Raw genomic sequence first — 11,078 nt, 5'->3', positions numbered from 1 at the left:
AAGAATACACCCCTGATCACGCATAGAAACAGTTCACTTTCATAGCAGCAACATTGTATTCCTTCAATGTGCTCTCCTCCTCTCACCTTGTTCCTTTGCTTGTGGACTTCAATGCAAAACAGCTGTATGTGACCAGGTGAAAAAACCTTCCCAAGCCAAACCGCTACACACAGCCTACATCGTTGTCACCATAGTAGCTAAAGTAACGTCATAGTCAGCATTGCTAATAGAACTAACGCATTAATTAACCCGTTACAATCATGCAGTAACGTTAGTGTACAGTCAGTAAGCAGTTACACCGGTGAGCCCCGGTACAATAAATTAGTTATACCAAAAGCTTACCTTGGAAGAGTTCCAGTGTTGTGTTGGATAGTCATAGCCAGCTATCTAACATAGCATCCCTCTGTTTGAGGAGGGTGTTTCAGTAGGCTAAACTAGCTAGCTGCATTTGCTAGCTAAGTAAGTGAAACTGAAAGTGAAAAAAAAGTCTCTCTCTCTCTCTCTCTCTCCATTTGTCTCTTGCTTCTCCTTCACTTTGGAAGAAATGTGTTCAAAAATGTTCAACTATTGTCTTTCTCTCTCTTTGAGTCAACTACTCACCACATTTTATGCACTGCAGTGCTAGTTATCTGTATCTTATGCTTTCAGTACTAGATTAATTATCTGATCCTTTGATTGGGTGGACATGTCAGTTCATGCTGACATGTAGGCTGGAGGACGTCCTCCGGAAGTTGTCATAATTGCTGTGTAAGTCTATGGAATGGCGTGGGAACCATGAGCCTCCTACGTTTTATATTGAAGTCAACTGTACCCAGAGGAGGACGGAAGCTAGCTGTCCTCCGGCAACACCAGGGTGCTACCCTACAGAGTGCTGTTGAGGCTACTGTAGACCTTCTTTGCAAAATAGTGTGTTTTAATCAATTGTTTGGTGACATGATTATATTTAGTATAGTTTTTATCTAAAAAGGATAGATTTTGAATGTTTTACTATTTAAATTTGTATGAAATTCACTGAGGAGGATGGTCTTCCCCGTCCTCCTCTGAGGAGCCTCCACTGGCTGGCAAGCAAAACTTGACGTTACACATCGTTCACTTTTGGGAAAACCGGTCCAGCCACTTGGTAGCTGACTATCGTTAGTTCAAGTAAAGCAAAATGATGTACTAATATCAAAGTATAAACCCACCATAGTGATGTCGGTTAAGAAGTTATAAATGAGGTCTCAGGCGGAGTGTTCTTGGTTGAACGTGGACGCGTATCGGACAGTCCTTGCACTTTGAAAACCAAGGCTACCGTCACAATGTATAATACCGCCCACCAGGCAAAATGGGTTGAAGAGTATGTTTCATTAAAAGCTCAGAAATTCTTTGAGTGGACCCTCTGACCTTGTAATGGCTCTGACCCGGTAGTTCAGGATCAAATGTGATTCTCAGAACCTGGCCATGACCGAGGGAGAGGTGGGAGGCACACATACTTTCCCTTACCTAAGGCAGGGTGGAAGTTTGGACATGTGAGGTCACAGCAGTCAGCGACTCTGTTTACTTTCCAAGAATATCTCCCCTCTTACCTGTTCTCAAAAAGGACATGGTTTTATGTTATAGCATCATTTTCAGATCAACTGAAACAGTATGAGGCCTTAGTTGGTGCGTTACACTTCAGCTCCACTGGGAGCGTTGAGTTGCTTTGCCATCAGCGTCTTGTTAATGCAATGTTCTACCTGCTACACAGAGCGCGTTGTTTTGAGAGCAGAGAAGAGCAGAGGAGAAGAGCGTCTTTATTCTATTTTTTCTCTAATTACACGTTGCTTTTGTTCACATTGTGACTTCATAAATCTTAGTAAAATAACCAGTGGTGTCTAGTGGAGGCCGTATGTAACCAAAAGCAACTTTATTTCCCATTATTTTAATTGTATTTTAATTCACAAAATAGTTTGTGTGTTCCTAGTGACTCACCTTATATGTCCTACGGGAGCCATTGTACCTGCCTGCGCTAAACAGTTGTTTGCTTGCTCACGAACGTGAGGAGAGTTGTGGCTAATACACAGAGCGGCTTAAAAAGAATTTAGCTAGTCTCGTTCTTTCTACATAACAGTATTCCTTGAGTTTCCCGGCCGTAGCCTGCCTAGGCTATATGCCTGTGATCGAAATCAACACAGGTAGGCATAACGCTATGGTTGTCAAATATGTATTATTGGCATTGGCAGATAAACTTATCAACACAGACACAATTCCAGATGTAACAATGCACAAATGTCTATTTTCTGGCAATGTATCCGCTAATTTTACCAGCATTGCTTTGCGTAAATGCGAGAAATATAGACCTGCTTTCGAATTTGACGGACTACGACGCCGTTGACGGCATTGACGCTCTTAGCCTGTCTGTTTTCCCCCATTCACTCCTGTCCATTCTAACTCAAACGCTTTTCGTTTGAATTGGGCTTGACGGCAAAGCCGGACGCCCAATGGCTTTAGTGTAGCAGGGCCTTTAGGCGAGTTTAAACTTTTGAAATATGTTTTGTGAAACTGAATACAAAACCCACCCCCCCAAAATTACTTTTCTCACCCTCAAGTAGAACCAACCAATTGGAATAAAACACTAACATAGAAACTAGAGTTATTTCTGTCTTGTTACCCAGAAGTCGTCTGGAACTCCCTAATCTAGTCTCCTATGCTGCGTTTTGGTTTCAATCGTCCTTATATCCTTACGTGGGATCACTCCACCTCATGGATCGATAGAGCAGATACCTTTAGGAAGGTATATCCACCCACAGGATGCAATTTGTCTTACAGTTGTTCTGGGAAGCTCTGTCAGCTCTTGTTAAAGACATGTTTACATCTGCATGAGCTGGACAAGGAGGCACACACGGTTTAATTATTGACAGCACACTCTTTCACAAGCTCCCCTAGTCAAGGGACTACTGATGAAAATGAGCTATCTAGCTAAATCTGGTGCAATGGCATGTTGTACATGGTCCCTAACAAATAAACAGGAAAAAAAGGTAATCTACAATCCCTTTGGAGGAGAGAGTTTCTCAGAAATAGAACTATAGTCAAAACCTGTATTAACATTATAAGAAAATCTCTGCTACTACAAAATGTTACACAGCAAAGCACAAGAATGACCTTATTGCAATATTACTGTAATGGGAAGTGGTGAGCAGGAAAGGGAAAGGTACCATCTGCTTCCAGGCATTAATTTGTTGGGATGAGTGGGACTAAAATCAAAATGAACATCCGGCACATCTAAACTGAACAGACCCACACACACACACACACACACACACACACACACACACACACACACACACACACACACACACACACACACACACACACACACACACACACAGATGTGCAGTTGTGTTTTTCCTCAGTTTATTCTCTGGAAAAAAACAGAATTTGAAAAACAGTAACAGTTTATTATCTCTAAATTTATGAGAAGAGTTGAGTACAAATCAATATTAATGTTTCTGTACTAATAGCCATGTCACTATGTGGAAACCCTGACAGATGCAAGAAATCCACTTGGCCATTAGACCTCTGCAGGCTGTTCCACCCTTCAGAGATAAGCTCTGCTCTTGTTCCAATTGAATAATGTATGATGTCATTAACCTATCCAATAATCCATTAAAAGGAGTTTAAGACACTCTCTTTGTCCCTTCTGACCTGCCCAGTGTGTCCACAGGGACACAGTAATGATGACCTACAGTAGCTTTCTCATCCATGTAACAACTAATGAAAACATTGACTGGACTGTAGTTATTCTCAGTTACTGTACTGTTAGGTTTTTAAAGACGTACTACCTTAATTTAAACAGTTTCTCAGAGCAGGAAAATAATCCAGCAGCAATATGAAATATGAATTATTATGTGGAAAGTGGAAATTACAAACAAAGTATTTTTAAACATTGAATACACTACAAGTTTGCATTTCCTGCTGCACAGGAAAATGATCTGGGCCAACAGTGATCAAATTAAGATGGTGCGCGATCTCTAGAATTTAAGAAGTCTTGAGGTTCTACATGCCTGAGTTAGAATACCTCATGATAAGCTGTAGACCATGCTATTTACCAAGATAGTTTTCATCAGTATTTTTCGTAGCTGTCTATTTACCACCACAAACCGATGTTGGCACTAAGACCACACTCAATGAGCTGTAGAGGGCCATAAGCAAACAAGAAAATGCTCATCCAGGCAAAGCGGCACTTATAGTGGACAGTGATTTTAGTGCAGGAAAGCTTAAATCTGTTTTACCTCATTTCTACCAGCATGTACATTGTAGAATAATAGTGAAGACATCAAAACTATTAAATAACACACATGGAATCATGTAGTAACCAAAAAAGTGTTAAACAAATCAAAATACATTTTATATTTGAGATTCTTCAACCACCCTTTGCCTTGATGACAGCTTTGCACACTTGGCATTCTCTCAACCAGCTTCAAGAGGTAGTGACCTGGAATGCATTTCAATTAACAGGTGTACATTGGTAAAAGTTCATTTGTGGAATTTCTTTCCTTCTTAATGAGCCAATCAGTTTGAGCTTCTCAGTTGTGTTGTGACAAGGTAGGGTTGGTATACAGAAGATAGACCTATTTGGTAAAAGACCAAGTTCATATTATGGCAAGAACAGCTCAAATAAGCAAAGAGAAACGACAGTCCAACATCACTTTAAGACATGAAGGGCAGTCAATACGGAACATTTCAAGAACTTTTAACATTTCTTGAAGTGCAGTCGCAAAAACCATCAAGTGCTATGATGTCACGACTCCCACCGAAGGTGGCGCCCCCTCCTGCTCGGGTGGCGCTCGGCGGTCGTCGTCACCGGCCTACTAGCTGCCACTGATTCCTTTTTGTTTTCCCCTTTCTGTTATTGTTTGCACCTGTCCTTATTTGGGTTGATTAGCGGGGCTATATTAGCTAGTTGACCCGCCTGCTCTTTGTATTTAGCGCTAGTGCGTGAGTTTACGCTCACTGTGTTTTGTCCTCTGTGTTTGGGGCACTTTGATTTTTGTGTGCGCTGAGTTCGCTATTTGGGGTGGCAGGTGTTTTTGCTGTGTCGCTCATTAAAAGCCATCACCCGTATCGCTGCTTCCTGCGTCTAATTCCTCCTCCACTACGCCTAAGCATTACAGAATCCCGCACCACCTATGGAGTCAGCAGGAGCAGCTGCCAACCCCCTTCCCTCGATGGCGGAACGCGTGCTCCATCATACATCAGTCCTCCACCAAATCGGATCCGCGATGGATCAAATGATGGAGAGGATGGACCGATGGGAGAGGAGTGGTCTCCTCTCTCCACCTCCGGCTCCTCTGACGCAGCCACCTCCGCCTCCCACTGCGTCTGGCGCTCCCGAGGGAGTATGATGGAGCGGCGGCTGGGTGCCAGGGATTTCTGCTCCAGCTCGAGCTGTACCTGGCCACCGTCAGACCTGCTCCCTCGGGAGAGGAGAGCGTGAGTGCCCTCGTTTCCTGCCTGACGGGCCGAGCTCTGGAGTGGGCCAATGCAGTCTGGAATGGTCCGGACTCGGCGAGGGACCACTATACCTTTCGCATCCCGGACCCGCCTTGTTCGACCACCCTCCGGAAGGAAGAGCGGCGGGTGAGTGGCTGTTCCACCTCAGGCAGGAGACGAGGAGCGCGCAGGACTTCGCGCTGGAGTTCAGGACCTTGGCTGCTGGGGCGGGGTGGAACAACAGGGCCCTGATAGACCATTACCGGTGTAGTCTCCGGGCGGACGTCCGCAGGGAGCTAGCCTGTCGGGACACCGCTCTTTCTCTCGATGAGCTCATCGACATGTCTATCCAACTGGACAATCTGCTGGCTGCCCGCGGGCGTTCGGAAAGGGTCCTGTCCATTCCACCTCCGTGCACCCCCGCCCCTACTCTTATGGAGTTAGGGGGGGGGGCTGTGCCAAGAGGCACCGGAGGATGTGGCTCCTCCTGCACCAGCTGTGGTCGAAGAGGACACATGGTCAACCGGTGCTGGAGGAGTCAGTCTGGGAGTCGAGAGGGCAGGCAGAACACTTCTCGGTCATCCCAGGTGAGTCAGCACAAAACTCACCCAGAACCCCCTTGTTGGTCACATGTTCTTATTCATTTTGTTTTCTGATTTTTCTCCCTCTTCCCAGCATAGGGCGCTAGTCGATTCAGGCGCAGCTGGGAACTTTATGGATCGCGGACTCGCCATTAAGCTGGGCATTCCGCGAGTGCTGATAGATTCCCCCCTTCCCCATGCACTCCCTAGATAGCTGGCCATTAGGGTCAGGGCTAGTTAGGGAGTCTACGGTTCCACTGGACATGGTAACGCAGGGGAATAATAAGGAATGAATTAGTTTCTTTCTTATCGATTTGCCTGCGTTTCCGGTGGTGCTGGGGGTCCCCTGGCTGGCTGATCATGGAAACAGGGGTTTCTCCAGGGGTGGTCCGAGGAGTGTTCAGGGAGGTGTCTAGGAGTTTCCATAGGTGCCACGTCGGTGGAGAGTCCAGACCAGGTGTCCACCGTGCGCATTCCCCCTGAATACGCCGATTTGGCAATCGCTTTTTGTAAAAAGAGGGCAACCACATTACCACCTCATCGACAGAGGGATTGTGCAATAGATCTCTAGGTTAACGCTGCGCTTCCCAAGAGTCATGTGTACCCCTTGTCATAGGAGGAGACAGTGGCTATGGAGACATATGTCACGGAATCTCTGGGACAAGGGTACATTCGGCCCTCCATCTCACCCGCCTCCTCGAGTTTCTTTTTTGTGAAGAAAAAGGAGGGAGGTCTGCGTCCGTGCATTGATTACAGAGGTCTAAATGCTATCATGGTGGGGTTTAGTTACCCGCTACCTCTCATCGCTACGGCGGTGGAATCATTTCACGGAGCAAAATTCTTCACAAAACTGGATCTCAGGAGCGCGTATAACCTGGTGCGTATTAAGGATGGAGACGAGTGGAAAACCGCATTTAGTACCACATCGGGCCATTATGAGTACCTCGTCATGCCGTATGGGTTAAAGAATGCTCCAGCCGTCTTTCAATCCTTTGTAGACGAGATTCTCAGGGACCTGCACGGGCAGGGCGTGATTGTTTATATCGATGATATTCTGATATATTCCGCCACACGTGCCGCGCATGTGTCCCTGGTACGCAAGGTGCTTGGGAGACTGCTGGAGCATGACCTATACGTCAAGGCTGAGAAGTGTGTGTTCTCCAAACGAGCCGTCTCCTTCCTGGGTTATCGCATTTCCACCACGGGGGTGGTGATGGAGTGTGACCGCGTTAAAGCCGTGCGTAATTGGTCAACTCCAACCACGGTGAAGGAGGTGCAGCGGTTCTTAGGGTTTGCCAATTACTACCGGAGGTTTATCCGGGGTTTTGGCCAGGTAGTGGCTCCCATTACCTCACTGCTGAAGGGGGGGCCGGTGCGTTTGCGGTGGTCGACTGAGGCGGACGGAGCCTTTAAGAGGTTGAAGGTGCTGTTCACCGAAGCACCCGTGTTGGCGGACCTGTCTCTAGCATTCATAGTGGAGGTGGACGCATCTGAGGCTGGGGTGGGTGCAGTGCTATCACAGCACTCGGGTACACCACTGAAACTCCGCCCCTGCGCTTTCTTTTCGAAGAAGCTCAGTTCGGCGGAGCGTAACTATGATGTGGGGGACAGGGAGTTGCTAGCAGTGGTAAAAGCCTTGAGGGTGTGGCGACACTGGCTTGAGGGGGCTGAGCACCCCTTTCTCATCTGGACCGACCATCGGAATCTGCTAGGAGACTGAATCCGCATCAGGCAAGGTGGGCCATGTTCTTCGCCCGGTTTAGGTTCACGATTTCCTATAGACCAGGCACCCTGAACACGAGGGCCGACGCGCTGTCCCTTCTTTATGACACTGAGGACCAGCCCATCAATCCGACTCCCATCATTCCAGCGTCTAGGCTGGTGGCACCGGTGGTATGGGAGGTGGACTCGGACATTGAGCGGGCGTTAGTATTGGAACCTGCGCCTTCACAGTGTCCCGTGGGTCGCATGTACGTGCCGCTCGGTGTCCGTGATCAATTGATTCGGTGGGCGCACACTCTACCCTCTTTGGGTCATCTTGGTGTGGCGAGGACAGTGCGGAGTCTCAGGGGGAAGTACTGGTGGCCCACCTTGGCTAAGGACGTGAGGTTCTATGTCTCTTCCTGTTCGGTGTGCGCCCAGAGTAAGGCTCCTAGACATCTCCCTAGAGGGAAGTTACAGCCCCTCCCCGTTCCACAACGGCCATGGTCGCACCTGTCAGTACACTTCCTGACAGATCTCCCCCCGTCTCAGGGGAGCACTACGATCCTGGTGGTTGTGGATAGGTTTTCAAAGTCCTGCCGTCTCCTCCCGTTGCCCGGTCTCCCTACGGCCCTGCAGACTGTGGTGGCCCTATTTACCCACGTCTTCCGGCACTATGGGGTGCCGGAGGACATTGTCTCTGATCGAGGTTCCCAGTTCACATCCAGGATCTGGAAGGCGTTTATGGAGAGGCTGGGGGTCTCGGTCAGTTTGACCTCCGGTTATCACCCTGAGAGTAATGGGCAGGCGGAGAGGGTGAACCAGGAGGTGGGCAGGTCTCTGAGGTCGTATTGCCAGGACCGGCCAGGGGAGTGGGAGAGGTACATTCCTTGGGCGGAGTTAGCCCAGAACTCACTTCGTCACTCCTCTACTAACCTGTCACCCTTTCAGTGTGTTTTGGGTTACCAGCCAGTCCTGGCACCTTGGCACCAGAGCCAGACCGAGGCTCCTGCGGTGGAGGAATGGGTACAGCGCTCCAAGGAGACCTGGAGAGCCGTTCAGGAATCCCTGAAGGAAGCCAGTGGACGGCAGAAGAGGAGTGCTGACCGCCACCGCAGTGAGGCACCCGTGTTCGTACCGGGGGACAGGGTCTGGCTCTCGACCCGGAACCTGCCCCTCCGCTTGCCCTGCCGGAAGCTGGGGCCGCAGTGTGTGGGGCCCTTCAAAGTCCTGAGGAGGATAAACGAGGTATGTTATCGGTTACAACTCCCTTCCTATTACCGTATTAACCCCTCGTTTCATGTGTCTCTCCTCAGGCCGGTGGTAGCTGGTCCGCTACAGGAAGGTGAGATGCCGGAGGTCCCTCCGCCACCGCTGGACATCGGGGGGTCCCTGGTGTACAGCATACGGGCCATTCTGGACTCGAGACGCTGGGTGAGGGGCCTGCAGTACCTCGTGGACTGGGAGGGGTACAGTCTGGAGGAGAGGTGCCGGGTGCCAGTGGAGGATGTCTTGGACCCATCCATGTTGAAGGATTTCCATCACCTCCGCCCGGATCGCCCTGCGCCTCGCCCTCCGGGTCGCCCTCGAGGCCGGTGTTGGCGCGCTGCAGGAGCCGCGCATCAGGGGGGGGTACTGTCACGACTCCCACCGAAGTTAGCGCCCCCTACTGCTCGGGTGGCGCTCGGCGGTCGTCGTCACCGGCCTACTAGCTGCCACTGATTCCTTTTTGTTTTCCCCTTTCTGTTATTGTTTGCACCTGTCCTTAGTTGGGTTGATTAGCGGGGCTATATTAGCTAGTTGACCCGCCTGCTCTTTGTGCGGGATTGTTTGTCTGTTCGTTGCTTTGTTACGCGCTGTATTGTATTTAGCGCTAGTGCGTGGGTTTATGCTCACTGTGTTTTGTCCCCTGTGTTTGGGGCAGTTTGATTTTTGTGTGCACTGAGTTCGCTATTTGGGGTGGCAGGTGTTTTTGCTGTGTCGCTCATTAAAAGCCATCACCCGTATCGCTGCTTCCTGCGTCTGATTCCTCCTCCACTACGCCTAAGCATTACATATGATGAAACTGGCTCTCATGAGGACTGCCACAGGAAAGGAAGACCCAGAGTTTCCTCTGCTGCAGAGGACAAGTTCAGCCTCAGAAATCAGCAATTAACTGCACCTCAGATTGAAGCCCAAATAAATGTTTCACAGAGTTCAAGTAACAAACACATCTCAACATCAACTGCTCAGAGGAGATTGCTTGAATCAGGTCTTCATGGTCGAATTGCTGCAAAGAAACCACTACTAAAGGACACCAATAAAAATAAGAGACTTGCTTGGGCAGAGAAACACGAGCAATGGACATTAGACCAGTAGAAAACTGTCCTTTGGTCTGATGAGTCCAAATGTGAGATTTTTTGTTCCAACCGCCGTGTCTTTGTGAGACGCAGAGTAGGTGAACGGATGATCTCTGCACGTGCGGTTCCCACTGTGAAGCATGGAGGAGGAGGTGTGATGGTGTGGGGGTGCTTTGCTGGTGACACTGTCTGTGATTTATTTAGAATTCAAGGCACGCTTAACCAGCATGGCCACCACAGCATTCTGGAGCAATACACCATCCCATCTGGTTTGCACTTAGTGGGACTATCATTTGTTTTTCAACAGGACAATGACCCAAAACACACCTCCAGGCTGTGTAAGGGCTATTTGACCAAGAAAGAGTGATGGAGTGCTGCATCAGATTTCCTGGCCTCAACAGTCACCCGACCTCAACCCAATTGAGATGGGTTGGGATGAGTTGGACCGCAGAGTGAATGAAAGCAGCCAACAAGTGCTCAGCATATGTGGGAACTCTTTCAAGTCTGTTGGAAAAGCATTCCAGTTGACTACCTCATGAAGCTGGTTGAGAGAATGCCAAGAGTGTGCAAAGCTGTCATCAAGGCAAAGGGTGGCTGCTTTGAAGAATCTCAAATATAAAATCTAACACTTTTTGGGTTACTACATGATTCCATAGGTGTTATTTCATGGTTTTGATGTCTTCACTATTATTCTATAATGTAGAACATTTGTAAGAATAAAGAAAAACCTTTGAATGAGTAGGTGTGTCCAAACTTTTGCCTGGTACTGTACGTGAGAATGCTTTTCATTGACTACACCTCAGCGTTTAACACCATAGTGCCCTCCAAGCTCATCACTAAGCTTAGGACCATCGGACTGAAACCTCCATCCACAATCTGAACTTCTTAATGGGCCATCCCCAGGTGGTGAGGGTAGGCAACAACACATCCGCCATGCTGACCAGCAACACGGGGGCTCCTCAGCTGTGCGTGCTCAGTCCCGTCCTGTACTCCCTGTTCACCCATG

At 48.6% G+C, this 11,078-nt stretch overlaps 1 long non-coding RNA gene across 1 annotated transcript; it reads left to right on the top strand.

The window, feature by feature from the left end:
* Positions 1-1,738: 1,738 nt before the first annotated feature.
* On the top strand, positions 1,739-9,739 carry LOC123727757 (uncharacterized). Its single transcript, XR_006759637.1, has 2 exons — positions 1,739-2,153; positions 9,050-9,739. It is a non-coding gene; the product is annotated as an uncharacterized lncRNA (long non-coding RNA).
* The last annotated feature ends 1,339 nt before the right edge of the window (positions 9,740-11,078 follow it).

Source organism: Salmo salar, chromosome ssa16, assembly GCF_905237065.1.
Source record: "Salmo salar chromosome ssa16, Ssal_v3.1, whole genome shotgun sequence".
In the NCBI taxonomy this organism is placed as follows: Eukaryota; Metazoa; Chordata; class Actinopteri; order Salmoniformes; family Salmonidae; genus Salmo; species Salmo salar.
The sequence above is the reverse complement of the archived record's forward strand: the minus strand, read 5'-3'. Positions and strand labels throughout refer to the sequence as shown.